Here is a 15,120-nt window from a genome sequence, read left to right as displayed (position 1 = left end):
ATTGTGCCTCCTACACTTCCTGAAGGGAGAGCAAGGGTCAGGAAGTGTAAGGGAAGGTGCAGAGCCATCAGGCCTACGCGTGGGTGTTCCTGTATGAAATATGCATACATATTTCCATCTATCATCCCCATTCATAAAGAAAATATAACACTTGTTACTATACTAAGACATATATATATATATATATATATATATATATATATATATATATATATATATATATATATATATATATATATATATATATATATATAAAGACTCGAAAATTATTGGAATACTCGATGACTTCCTATGTCCACTGGTGTCTTTCAAATATATATATCCTTTTTTTTTTCTATATGAGGGATTCTGGTCAAGGGTCACAAAAAGCTAGAAAAAAAAAAAAAAAAATCCCACTGAGGTGCCAGTCCCTAAGGGAAAGAGCCGAAAGGATTATCCAAATTTGGAGAAGTGTCTTGAAACCTCCCTCTTGTAAGAAATCAAGTCACAGGCAGCGGGAAATACAGCAGCAGGCAAAGAAAGAAGTGCAGTCACAGGAAGGAAAGGATTGAAAGTCAAACAACTGAAGTCACATGAAAAAAGAAAAAAATGAACTCATACGTAGGCGGAAACACAGAATCAGGCAGAAAGTTCCGGACCTTACACAAGAACACCTCCCTAGGAGCATCACCCATAACAGTCAGCCAGCTCACCCATATCAACACAACACACAACATCCAACATTCATGGCTACACCAACACTGACACGGAGAGACAACCACACTTACGCCCACGCCCAGCTGGAACACTCATCACTAGGCCTCCCATGGCGTGCCCTCGAGCACCAACATGTTGCACATACAAATAGGGCGTTGCTGGTTCATATAAATGGAGGCACAAGGTTGGCATCACCACAAGGCTGCCGAGTGGCGACTACTACTGTTGGTGTCACTCCCATGCAAACCCCACAGATCCATGCAAATGTGTGCCTGCTAATGTGGCGCTGTGTTACTTCCTGCTTTCGTCCTTAGTATGTTGTAAAGGTGGTATTTAAATGTGGCAGGTGTGTGGACCTCTCTCTCTCTCTCTCTCTCTGAAGCAAAGGAAAGTTTTACGTAATGTAATATCCGTTTCGTTAGATCTCTCTCTCTCTCTCTCTCTCTCTCTCTCTCTCTCTCTCTCTCTCTCTCTCTCTCTCTCTCTCCGTAAAGTGGCACACCTTTGCCTCGCCACTAATGATGTGCGCCTCACCTGTCTTAAGTCCCCACACTGACTAATCCCAGCCAAGCCTTTCATCATTAGCAATGGCGACCTCCACTAACACCACTGCCTGTGTGTGTGTGTGTGTGTGTGTGTGTGTGTGTGTGTGTGTGTGTGTGTGTGTGTGTGTGTGTGTGTGTGTGTGTGTGTGTGTGGTAGAGTAACACGCAACATATACGTACATCAGACAGAATTCCACGCCATATCATGAGTTATTATGCGCCACTATAGCCATAAAACTTTTTTTTGTGTGTAATAAGGAAGAAAATTGAAAAGTGAAACATGCATGGTTGGTAAGCCTAGTTGCCAGTTGCAAGGTATAAGAATTTACTTCAATATCCTAATTGACTTTCTGCGGTATACCTGTACGTGTGTGTGTGTGTGTGTGTGTGTGTGTGTGTGTGTGTGTATAGAGGCAAGAAGTTCATAAATACGTAGATGATTTAGGTTCTCCGTGACGTGACAGACAGATGTTCAACTAGTGTACAGATGAGCACAGGTGTTCCTTTACACATGTACAGAGAAAAGCTATTCCCCCCTCCCTCCCTCTCTCTCTCTCTCTCTCTCTCTCTCTCTCTCTCTCTCTCTCTCTCTCTCTCTCTCTCTTTCTCCTTAATACCTTCTTCCACCCTATTCCATCTTTCCCTGCTCTCTCTACCAGCCTGTCAGTGACAGCCATTCCCTTCCTGACCCCTCCCTTCCTCCCCCACGCCTGCCTCTATCCCAGCGCCTCCCGCCCCACAGATATATTGACCGTAGGGGAGCACAGCCCCTCACACTAATTCAGAGGACGTGTCTTCGTAAGCAAGTGTTTGTTTGCCTCCTTTTTGAGTTAAGATTAACCCTGAAGAGAGAGAGAGAGAGAGAGAGAGAGAGAGAGAGAGAGAGAGAGAGAGAGAGAGAGAGAGAGAGAGAGAGAGAGAGAGAGAGAGAGAGCAAACTTTATGGGTTGTCAGACGAAGGTATTAAAAGTTTATTTGTTGTTTTACGCAGACAAAAACTCTGAGGCTGATGTGTTTTGGCTACCTGTGGGTTAGCTTTGCTCAGGAAGGTGTTGTTGCTCTGTCTTATTTTTTCCTCCATACTTCGAGCCACGTAAATTACGCAGCGAGTTGGGAAAACACCGCCACTCCACGCACCTCGCGAAGGAGACGAGTCACTTCACGATATTCCTGACGAGTGATGTATTGAACCAAAACAACTGTAGCACTTTATAAAAAAAAAAAAAAAAACCTAGTGTGTACCTTTTCTAGCCACTCAACAATCACATTCTTATACTTTTCTAATATACTGTTTTTTGCGCTTGGCTGGCTTCCCCGACAAGTAAGACACACTAGAACTCAAAACCTTCATGAATATGTATAAGATTAATAAAACGTTTACCTATTTTTTTTTCTTTTGACTATTTTCGCAGCTCTTCAATCTTAATATCATGTTGTATTTCGAGTCTCGAGTACAGTTTTCAAAAAGCAAAATAAGGTATCGAAAAAATTCAATCTTATTAGCAGTGTAGTTTTATTCATGTTCAGTAAAATAGTTCATGGTTAGTCAAGTAACTCATATTAGCGTAAAAGGTGGTGGAAGGACACGAAATAACGAATTTAAGCTAGAAAAACCTTGATCTAAAAAGAGATAGGAATAAATTGGTTCTGAAAAAGACTGGTAGATGAATGGAACAGACTCAGTAATCAGGTTGTCAGTGTCGAGTCAATAGGGAACCTTAAAAGGAGACTAGACAAATTTATGTATAGAGATGATGAGTGAACATAGGGTAAGCACGATTTATACAACAGGGGACTGCCACGTGTAGGCCTGATGGCTTCTTACCTTATATTCTTATACTTTTATACCATACGGCCACATGTATCAAAGAATCAGCACCCGAATCACCAGGAACACGACTAAGCTGGGATGAATGCTGAGACTGGTTGTACAGGAAACACGCACGTACTAGTAACTTAAAGGCGACCAGGCAAACACACAGGCAGCGGCGGAGGAAACACTAAAATAAACATGCTGCTAAATGTTTTGTTTTTGTATTTTTTGAGGTTATAAAGGGAACTGAGCCGGAGAGAGAGAGAGAGAGAGAGAGAGAGAGAGAGAGAGAGAGAGAGAGAGAGAGAGAGAGAGAGAGAGAGAGAGAGAGAGAGAGAGAGAAAGGCTAATATAAGCAGGATTTGAAGGGATACATCCAGAGAGAGAGAGAGAGAGAGAGAGAGAGAGAGAGAGAGAGAGAGAGAGAGAGAGAGAGAGAGAGAGAGAGAGAGAGAGAGAGAGAGATAACGTAAATCTTGCAAGGGCGGGTCGTGAACAAACTTCTCTACCACGCCTTTAAGAACTGCATGACCATCACCGCCGCCACCACCACCACCATCACCGCCACCACCACAGCCACCGCGTCCCTTAAAGTACTGTCCCGAGGCAAAAGTAGGGCGACCTTGGTCCTATTTCGGGTGTGTCTAAGGCCCAAAATGTAGAGTTTATATTTATATTTATTTATTCTCTATTATCTTTATTTTTCTTTTAAACTCTTACTTTATTTATTTTTATTTATATTCGTTTTCTTATTTATTCCAAGCAGCGTAAATAAATTTATCACTATATTCTATGTACATTGTATTTTACTCTATGCTTATCTTTTCACTCTATTAATTTTACCTGTTTCCCTGAATTTTACAACTGTAGTATGGAACTATCAGAAAACATTTTTTTACTATTATTTTTTTCCCATGACTTTATTGATATTTCGATTAATTTCATTCAGTGATTGATAGCTTCTGAGCCGCAACGAACCATGTAAATCTCATTGGTGTGTGTGTGTGTGTGTGTGTGTGTGTGTGTGTGTGTGTGTGTGTGTGTGTGTGTGTGTGTGTGTGTGTGTGTGTGTGCGCGCTCGCCAGTTTGCCCCTCCTCCCCTCATACACGCCACAACCCCATCCCTCTCCGTCAGTTCAGAGGGGACGCAATACGGCAGTAAGACTAAAAAGAATATATACATGGACACGATCTTGCCTCCCCTCCCTCCCTCCCTCCCTCACCCACTCCCTCTCTCTATCACTCCGCTGGCTGACTGAAAACTACTCCACTGCTCCCTTGCCATCGACAGAAAGAGGGGAAAACTGGATGGTAGTGAGAGGTGAGTGAGAGGGAAACCCAACGCAGTGTTCTCCTGTCTCCTCTTCCCTTCCCTTCCTTTCGTCACTTGATATCTGAAGACGAAAGGAAACTGAAGGGAGAAGATGAGGATATACGCACTACATGACTGTTCTTCCTCTCCTCCTCCTCCACCTCCTCCTAGTTTTTCTCCTACAGGTCTGCCCACGCCATGCCTTTCAGTACACACACACACACACACACACATACACACACACACACAAACACACACACACACACACACAAAGTGGTCAGCTTTAACTAGTTTAGTGGGAAGCTTTCCTCAGGATCACGTGGTCTCAACCTAACCTCCTCCCTTCAACTTTCCTTCGGCAGGGGAAGAAAAAAATATATTTACAGTAACACTTGAAGATTCTCGCGGACTTGAAGTGCAAATGAACGAAACCATCAGGAAACACTAAGATACTTTTCACTTCCCTTTTAAATTTTCTGCATCTCCTGTGTCTCTTTTTCTTTGCGTAGTAGTAGTAGTAGTAGTAGTAGTAGTAGTAGTAGTAGTAGTGTATGTACTTGCTTATTTGCACCTTTTTGGGGACCAATTAAGGTGCGGTACTTTATTCATGTCAGTGTCACGGAAGGTGTGTCTTGTGACGTCACTGGCACACCTGAGCACACATGTGACACCTTAACCAAATTACCCGTGACGAGGGCGTAGGTGTACTGCCTGGGGACACACACACACACACACACACACACACACAAATGTTGAGCTCCCGCACATTCACACATACGTAGGAAACAAATACACACACACAGACATATGTAAACACACACACACACATATGCACACAGACTGCCACATGTTGAGCTTCTATACATTATCACACACACACACACACACACACACACACACACAGAGGAGCCAGGATCTATACACATTCTCTTTTCAGCGAGTTTCTATAGCGTGCCACTTAAGTATTTCACTGTAGTGCCAATCTGAGGCATACGAGCGAACACACATCCTGGGGCGATGCTTACGACAGCGTGGCTCTCTCCCTCTCTCTCTCTTCTTGGACTGGCGACCGCTATTGGGAACGGAGTAAGAGGGAGCAGAAGAGAGAGAAATAGAGAGCGCGCTTGGAGCTAACACGTCCGCTCGCTTCACCCGCAAACATACCACTGAGACCCTCCACCACTACTCCTCCTCCACTCACGCTGCCCCTCCCGCCGGCCTATCCTCCTCCTCCTCTTCCTCCTAGTCCTCCACCATCTTCTCCTCCTCCTCATTGTTACCCTGCACCGTCACTTGCTCGAGACACTCACAAGGGTGTATTACCTGGGCTGTGCTTGTCACGCACGGCCCACCGCCGATCGCACAAACAAGGTGTTCTAATTATGTGACCTGACGACCCTGTTACCGAGGTAGGCATTGTGCACTCTCCTCTCCTCTCTTTTCCTCTCCTCTCCTCTCCTCTCTCTCTCTCTCTCTCTCTCTCTCTCTCTCTCTCTCCGTTTCTGAATCCTCAGTAAAATTAGGTTTGCCTTAGGTAATTATGCAATGCGTTGCTTATAACTCAGGTAATTCAGTTATCAATGGCATTGCTGCTAATGCGGAATAAATCTATGCCTATTAGATGCATATTTAGTGACGCTCGTTTCCTGGATTACATTTAGATGATAATCGGGGCCATTTCATTTCCAACCTGTTTATTTTTTAATCAGTCTAAGCCATGGATTACATCTCAAACGCTGCTCAGATCTTAGAATGCAATGCTGCTTCCCTCACAAACACCTTAAATCTCATAGCCTGGAAACCTCACATCTCACAACACAACCATGACACTGTACTTCACATTACCTCTAACCTTCACATCGGACATTCCACATCACAAATCTCACGCCACACTTCATTATAATGCACATCAAAAAAGTCATACACAAGTGCAATCAGCCATAGTGGCCTTGTCACTCGATCAGTGGGCGAGTGTGGGGGGTCAAGCACGCCTCTCACACTAGTTTCCCTGAGGAGCGTGGTTCAGTTGGAGTTTTACATCACTGACGAACCTACTCGAGCAAGGATGGTGGTGCTTCACTGAGGTCCATATTCAGAAACGCTCTGCTCTCTCAACAACTATTTTCCAAGGCCACAGAGATGATTAACTGGGTTCTTAAGAGTGTTCTCCTGTTAATAATGTAGAAATCTTGCCAATCTTGTCACTAGAATCGTAAAAAGAGCTAAACCATCCTTAAAAAACCCGTGTCACTTAAACTAGAGCCTTTTGAATAGTGGAGGTGCGGCCACAAGTGTTCAGAATACGGATCTCAGTCCCGCACGTCTGCATGATGTCTCCACGTATTCCCCACTCTTGTATAGAATCACCACACTTACCCAATGATCGTGTGACAAGGATTTAACACACTTTTTCTCCATGTCATCGCACTCCCACACATCGGACGCTTGGCATTACAAGTCTCGTGTCACTTTTCATAACAAAGCAGTAATTAACAACAGCTCACTCTAACGCACGCTGATCCTCGCCAAGCATGTTACTGGGAAACTTCACACCACACCGCACTTCATGACGCTACACTAATCAAATCACAGCACACCGCCGCAATACAATACACTCAGATGCACCACACAACACCGCAACTAATACATGAAAGAAACATCCTCACACCACCAAAGCAACTAATACATGAAAAAAACATCCTCACACCACCAAAGCACACTCAAACACACCCAAGATCACCACAACGCACTTATTTAACATCCTCATACAATACAACACACTCAGACACACCCAAACACACCACATCTCACCACAACACAAACACACCACATCTCAACCAACAATGCACTTCAACACACCTCAACTCATCGCAACACACTCATTACCACAGACAAATCACTTCCCCAACCCTTACCCTCCCTCCGCACACTCGGGCGCGCCACACCTCCCCTCATCTCATCACAAACCTTAATCACTCCTCATAAATTCCCCGGCAGTCAGTGCAGCATTGGGGAGCCACGGACACACGGAGACACAGTGAGCCGTATGCAGCGTACAGAACGAGGTAGATGGAAGCAGCTAGCGGCAAGGGGACCTGTAGTCATTAGGGCCTCGGTGAGCTGCTGTCTGCACGCGTCTCACGGCTGCAGGGATGATGACTGAGGGACGCAGGGAAGGGATGCAAGGCAGATAGGCAGCGCACGCCATATGCATTATTCTCCAGTACAGGCTCCTGAAGTGGTAAGGTCAATTTAAGCATACAATGACTAAACGCTAATATTATTAAACACGTGTAGTGTGGCGTTGATTTGTTGACACGAAAGGAAGGAGTAAGCGTGCAGTCCCTTTTTGGATATGGAAGGAAGTAGTAGATAAACAGTCACTTAATAATACACAAGTTCAGAATAAGTACATCTGTTTTATTAAGTGTATAGAGATTTCAAGATTTGAAATAAGAAATTGAGAGGAATATAAGTAATTTGTTTCTTTAGAATAGCAAGTCAAAGCAACGTTACTTTTTTTTTCATATGGAAGGAAGAAGTAAAAAAAAAAAAAATATTACAGGAATTCAGACAGAACAGACACATTTATCCATAAGTCCATATATATACTTCAAGTGAGAGAAACACGTCCCATCTCTTTCTTTAGTAAGGGGAGTCGAAACAAAGACCTGCGTGTCGAGTTTAGCTTTAAGTGCTGCGGGACTGAATGATCGGAGGAGCGACCCACTCCCCTGTTCACTGACCTATTCTAGACCCATTCATTGCCGCGATTGGTATGGACGAGCAGCCACGCCTCGGCTATCCGGGATTCGAACCATGGCCCACTCACACGCATACAAGCAGTACGTCAGAGCAGCGCGTGATGGCGGTGACAGTGACCTAACCTAATTTAACCTTAACTGAAGAAAGTTAAGTTTTACTAACTATACTTCATATTCCATTATCATACGTAAGCTGACTTGCATTACGTTAAGGAGACATAACGATAACTGTTATAATTATATATCCACTCATAACCTAGCCTTATCTAACCTAATCTTCCCTAACCTAGCTTAACCTAACAGAATAAAGCAGAACAGAACCTAAGTTTAAATGTACCATATATTAATATCATAATATCATATATTAATAACCTAACAACTTAAACTAACTGTACATAACCTCACCATACCATACCATACCATACCATATCTAATTTATCGTTACACCATCACCATGTCACAGAAACAGGTGAGAGCGATGACAGTGACGGATAAATAAAGATTAATTAAGCAAACACGGGCTCGAGGCATCAGCTGATAAGAGATAATGTGTCATATTTAGATCGGCAATAATGATAACATGACATGACGATGCAGGAAATTAAATAAAAGATAAGATTATTCGTGATGAGGAAACGCAAGACTAATGACAAAAAAGATGAATTAGAGACAGTGATGGAAGATGGAGGCAACGGAACACGCCATGACGAACTAATGGAACCCAAAAAAAGTAAAAAAAAATAGAAATAAAATAAATAAAAGAATTTAATAGAAAATAAAAAATATCATTCAATGCCGTAAAAAGTTAAAAGCGGGGAGAGAGAGAGAGAGAGAGAGAGAGAGAGAGAGAGAGAGAGAGAGAGAGAGAGAGAGAGAGAGAGAGAGAGAGAGAGAGAGAGAGAGGTTAATAAAAAGTTAAAATATCATTACATAATGTAAAAAAAGTTAAAACGCCATAGGAATTAACAGCACAGAGAGAGAGAGAGAGAGAGAGAGAGAGAGAGAGAGAGAGAGAGAGAGAGAGAGAGAGAGAGAGAGAGAGAGAGAGACACGAGGAAAATTAAAGATACGATACAAAATTCAGACAACAGCGCCGACGAGGAACAAGGGATGATCCTTCGGGAAGACTTTTATATAGACTTTGATCTCACGACACACGGACGAGGTGAAGCCCCGGAATGTTAGGACCTGAAGTGAACGAGATGAAATGCCCTGATCAATTGTAGCAGTAGCGGTAGCAGTAGCGGTAGCAGCAGTAGTAGTAGTAGTAGTAGTAGTAGTAGTAGTAGTAGTAGTAGTAGTAGTAGTAGTAGTAGTAGTAGCAGCAGTAGTAGTAGTAGTAGTAGTAGCAGTACAAGTAGTAACACCACTAATTCTAACCCTCTATCAAGACAACACAAGCCTACAACACCCAGACAAACCCAAATACACTACATATCTAACACATCTAAACACCTGCATCATAACCTCTGCCGGTGTGATGGGGGACGCCAGTGCTGCGGTGCTAATAGCCTGGACTCCGTAACCTACAATGTTAATACCTCCCTTTGACGGATGTGAGAACTGTCTTGCTACTCTGACGCTGTCCCATCCCTCTCCCTGTCCGTCCCTCCTAATAATTCGCTCAGTTTCTATTACGACTCTTACTCAAATGGAAACACGATTCAAGGTATATAGATAGAAACTACACCTCACGACGACCTCCTCCTCCTCCTCCTCCTCCTCCTCCTCCTCCTCCTCCCTCTTCCTATGTCAATGTATATAATGTTAAAGTAGCGATCCATAATTTTTATTTAAGCTTCCCTGCTCAATAATTCTCGCGTGTATTTCCATTTTCTTGAATTCCGCTGTCTTTGTGTGTGTGTGTGTGTGTGTGTGTGTGTGTGTGTGTGTGTGTGTGTGTGTGTGTGTGTGTGTGTGTGTGTGTGTGTGTGTGTGTGTGTGTGTGTGTGTGTGTGTGTGTGTGTGTGTCGTTTTCTGTTGGTCTTTCTGCTGATATTGTGATTGTTTTTGTTGGCTATGCTCGTTTTCTTTTTAAGACGTCGGTATGGAATATTGAGATGATTGCAACTGTAATGAGAGAGAGAGAGAGAGAGAGAGAGAGAGAGAGAGAGAGAGAGAGAGAGAGAGAGAGAGAGAGAGAGAGAGAGAGAGAGAGAGAGAGAGAGAGAGAGAGAGAGAGAGAGAGAGAGAGAGAGAGAGATTTATGCTGACAGATACACAGATAAAAGACACTTGTGGACATAAATGCATACACACACACACACACACACACACACACACACACACACACACACACACACACATTTTTCCAAACACAAACAGACAAGCAAACAGGCAGAAAGACAAACACACAGACAGTCAAACAGACACTGAGTCAGATAGAAACATGGAAACAATCCCACGAAGTCTCACAAAAGGAAAATAAAAGAAATAAAAGACCAGAGAGAGAGAGAGAGAGAGAGAGAGAGAGAGAGAGAGAGAGAGAGAGAGAGAGAGAGAGAGAGAGAGAGAGAGAGAGAGAGAGAGAGAGTCCCTCGTTCGATCAGCTTCTCTGTTGCACACGCGGGGAGAAGCACAAGGGGAAAAAAGGAAAAATAACAAACTATACAAAAAGAAATAAAAAAAAGAAAAAAGAACCAGAAACTTTACAATCAAGAAAAAAAAATAATGGAGAGAAACAATTGCTGGTGATAAAAGAAATTTGAGGAATGTACGAGACGAGAAGAGTGGGAAGGAGGAAAATGAAGATAACACGATACTATGAAAATGTGAAAGGAGGAAAACTGTGAATGGAAACGAAAACAAGAAAGAAAAGGAAACAAAAGCAGGGTGAGAGTAAGGAAATCGTATATACAGTAAGTAAATGCAAAATACGAATAGTAACAATGATCACTGTAACTTTACTTTTTAAATTCACAATATTTACTGAAAATCAAGAAAAATAATACTAGTTTTTTTCCTCTCTCACCCAACAAAAAGATAATGAAATCAAAGAACACTTAACAACACAACAAAATGCCAACCACGTGACAGCAACACACACACACACACACACACAACAACAACAATAATAAAACACGAACACACAAAAAAAGACCCCCAACTAAACAAAAAAAACACGCTCACATCTCCGCTCCTTCATTGTCGCCTCATCATCTCATCCTATCGACTTCCCTTCCTCCTTCACCTTCGTCGCCTCGTCTTCCCTATTACTATTCTTTAGATCGACTTTTTTTCCTCTCCTTCGTCTTTCTTTCCTTTGCCAGGGAGCGAGGGGCGCCTGAGGGGAAGCTGGAAGGATAAGAAGAGATCACGACAGGACACGTAGCAGTGAAGAGAAATGGAGGAGAGATTGAGAGGGATCGTGAGGGAAGGAGCGTGAGAAGGAGAAGAGGACTGATTGGACGGAGCAGGAGGAGGAGGAGGAATGGGAGGAGTAAGAAGAGGACACAAGCGACTGACAGGGAGGAGGAAAGTGGTGATGAAGATAAATAGAGAAAGAAACTCACTAAGGAATGAAGGGGATGGGGATAATGGAGAGTAGAGTAGAGTAGAGTAGAGTAGAGTAGAGGAGAGAGAGAGAGAGAGAGAGAGAGAGAGAGAGAGAGAGAGAGAGAGAGAGAGAGAGAGAGAGAGAGAGAGAGAGAGAGAGAGAGAGAGAGAGAGATTTAATTAAAAACGAAATACACCATCACCATTACTATTATTACTACTACTACTACTACTACTACTACTACTACTACAAACCACTACCATCTCCTGCATCACTTCCTTATCAACACGCAATGAAAGAGCCTGACACCATGAACACACACACACACACACACACACACACACACACACACACACACACACCTTGACTGGCTCCTCGTGTCGGCATTTACAGGGCAGGTGTTTCAATTTTCCGCTCCGTCACTTCAGGAAATAACACACACACACACACACACACACACACACACTCACTCATTCAAAACATCTCGGCGTTGTCCGTCACACCTTATCTGAGGCAGGCGCTTGCGGTGACGCGCCAAGAATGGTGACGATGATACTGATAGTGATGATGCTGGTGGTACTGATGATGGTGGTGGTGTAGTAGTAGTAGTAGTAGTAGTAGTAGTAGTAGTAGTAGTAGTAGTAGTAGTACTAGTAGTAGTAGTAGTAATAGTAGTAGTAGTAGTAGTATGCTGCTGCTGCTGCTACAACTACTAATACTACAGCCACTACTACTACAACTACAGTTACCATTACTACTATTACTACATACGACCTTATTTTCCTCAATTTCCTTCCTTTTCATTTAAATATTCCTTCATTTTCCACCATCACCACCACGACCACCACTCACCACCACGCAGCGGCCAGGCAGAGGGGGAAGCTTGCCGCGTACTGCGCGACAAGTGAATTAACGCCTATCTATTGTGTACCTCTGTTTATCCCCCAGCTTCTCATCCCTTCCTCTTCTGCCTCTGGTACACCCCTTCTCATACCCCTACACCTCAATACCCCCCTCCAGAACCCTACGTTCCCCCACACTTGCATGTAATAGCTTCATGTATCACAACACACATTATTAACACCCCTGACATGCTTCTAATATCGCAGCTCCTTCCCGATAACCCCTAGAATATTTCGTCTTACCTCAAGCACAAAGCCTATACCATGACACCACCAATACCCATCTGTAAATGCCTACAACATCTCGAAAACACCCAAAAAGAAACCCCCTACCATACCAAAACACTTAAAATACCACATAACATCCCCAAACACACCCAACAAAGACCAAACTACTTCCATGTACCTTAAAACACATCTAAACACACCAAAACATCCATAAAACACTAGAAATTGCGCTAAATGCTGACGCAGAGAGACTGGAGGGCAACGTCCCGGGTCCATGACGCCATTATTGATGACGTCACGTTTACTTACGTTCGCTAACGGATTTCATTTCGAAATTGACCCTTAGAAAAAATGGAGCTAGGCTCGATTGCCTTATATATTATGACTTGACAAATACTTTAATTATTATTCGCAATATCATAAGACCTCCAGCCTTAGTAGTATTAAAAAAATTTCGAAATGAAATATGGAAAAATTGTTGGAACTTTCAATACCATTAAAACAACTGAAAAGTCCACCCATTTTGACTTTACAGGAATACGAAAAATTTATAAAAATATGAACTACCTTTTCAAACAATTAAAAGTTATCTAGAACTAGAAGTTAACAAATAAAAAATAAAAGTGTAAAAAAAGTGTTGGAACATAAACACCATTAAAAACCATTGCAAAGCCCACTCATTCTGGCTTAGCAAGAACAAAAAAACACTAAAAATCATAAGCGATTTTTAGAAGCAATAAAAGCTTGATAAAAGCCTGAAATAAAAAAAAACCTAAGCGGGTTACGTAAATATCTACCTAAAACCCAGCCCTTATTTACGTAAAAAACGACAGCAAATCCAACATATTTACTGAACAGAAGCAAGAAAAAATCTTTAAAAGCAACTAAATATTTTTAGAAACCATCGAAACTCACTTACAGCCAATATTAAGAACTTTGAAAAAATTTAAAAAATATTGGAACCGACAGGAGAGGACAGGTAGAAATCCAACATGGCGGCCATTGCCGGCGACCTCAGTCGATGAGGAAGCTGCCATTTTACCTCTAATTTTCTCTCGTCACACCAAAACCAGGCAATGGTGGACATTTCTGACCAGCGGATATGAAAGCTAGAAACCTAACCTAAAAAAGTAAATCAATAACCATAAAAATATCCTAAAAATCGAATAATAACGCTGAGATAAGTAGCTGAAATACCCTGTAGCTAGCGCAGAACCCCCACCGAGTCTTTCCTTCCGCCTTCAAGTGTCTCTCCGCAATACTTGGCGCAATTCCCAGTGTTCTCTGGATATTTTCAGACTCGTGTGTAGATATTAGCAGTACTGCTAATACCCACACAACTGAAAATACCTAGAAATTAGAGTATAAGGTTATGGTGAAAGCGGTAGGGTTGACTGAGGCAATGCTGGCACCACACTACTCACCTTATGCAGTCGTGTCTCTCTGATGCTGCTAGGTGTTGTTTGATGTAGGAAGAAGCTGCCGGGAATATGGAAACACTGGTCTCTAAAGTGTGTGTGGCAAAACTGATCAATGACGACCAAAACACTCGAGCCGCCCTTCCTACCCCAGCGCCACCACCACCACCACTACCACTACCGCCACCTATCCTCACTGTCCCTCTGCCCGCCCCGTACACACACACACACACACACAAACACACGGACTGCCGGCAAAAGTTGACGTGTTATCAAATAATATGTCAAAAAATATAAATATCCTAGCTTCCCCACCCACCCACATCCCGCAATATATTTCCTAGCTTCCCCACCTCTCATCCCCTGATATAATTCCTGGATTCCCTATAATATAGCTCCTGGCTCCCCCAATTTCCTCCCCGCTAATGTCAACCCAGTGGCACCACACCCTGGTAACTAAGCAACTACTAGTTCACTATGACGCTGCAGTCTGATTATTACAGTATACATGTTACGACTGATATGAGAGAGAGAGAGAGAGAGAGAGAGAGAGAGAGAGAGAGAGAGAGAGAGAGAGAGAGAGAGAGAGAGAGAGCGTGTGTCGATCATCTTATAGGAGATATTAATAGCAGTAGTAGTAGTAGTAGTAGTAGTAGTACAAGAACAAAACCCACAAAAGTTAAAGGAGAAGAGTAACAGTATAATAAAACTCTAAAAGATCGATCCAAACTTTCCACCTTGACTTTCCTCTTCCAAAATATATAGAATTTGGTGTCACTCTAAGAGCAAAAACCACTCCCCTTCCTTCCCACCCTTACCTCCCATCACGTCTTCCTTCTAACCATCCCTCCTACAGTTTCTCTTCCTCACTCTCCACTCTCCTCTCTCTTATCCCTTCCTTTTCTTCCCTTCTCTCCCATCAACGTCTTCCTTCTAAATGTTCCTT

General features: G+C 42.9%; 1 long non-coding RNA gene across 1 annotated transcript in view; it reads right to left on the bottom strand.

Annotated features, from left to right (window-relative positions):
* Window positions 1-14,393, bottom strand: part of LOC135111984 (uncharacterized) — a 34,950-nt gene extending 20,557 nt beyond the window's left edge. The window contains exons 1-2 of the long non-coding RNA XR_010273960.1: window positions 14,181-14,393; window positions 5,392-7,599 (exon numbers count right to left, since the gene is read on the bottom strand). This is a non-coding gene — a long non-coding RNA (uncharacterized LOC135111984). The remainder of the gene's footprint in view (window positions 1-5,391; window positions 7,600-14,180) is intronic.
* Between the last annotated feature and the right edge of the window lie 727 nt (window positions 14,394-15,120).

This window comes from Scylla paramamosain, chromosome 23 (genome assembly GCF_035594125.1).
Source record: "Scylla paramamosain isolate STU-SP2022 chromosome 23, ASM3559412v1, whole genome shotgun sequence".
In the NCBI taxonomy this organism is placed as follows: Eukaryota; Metazoa; Arthropoda; class Malacostraca; order Decapoda; family Portunidae; genus Scylla; species Scylla paramamosain.
Note: the sequence above shows the minus strand (reverse complement) of the source record. Positions and strands in the feature narration are given on the sequence as shown.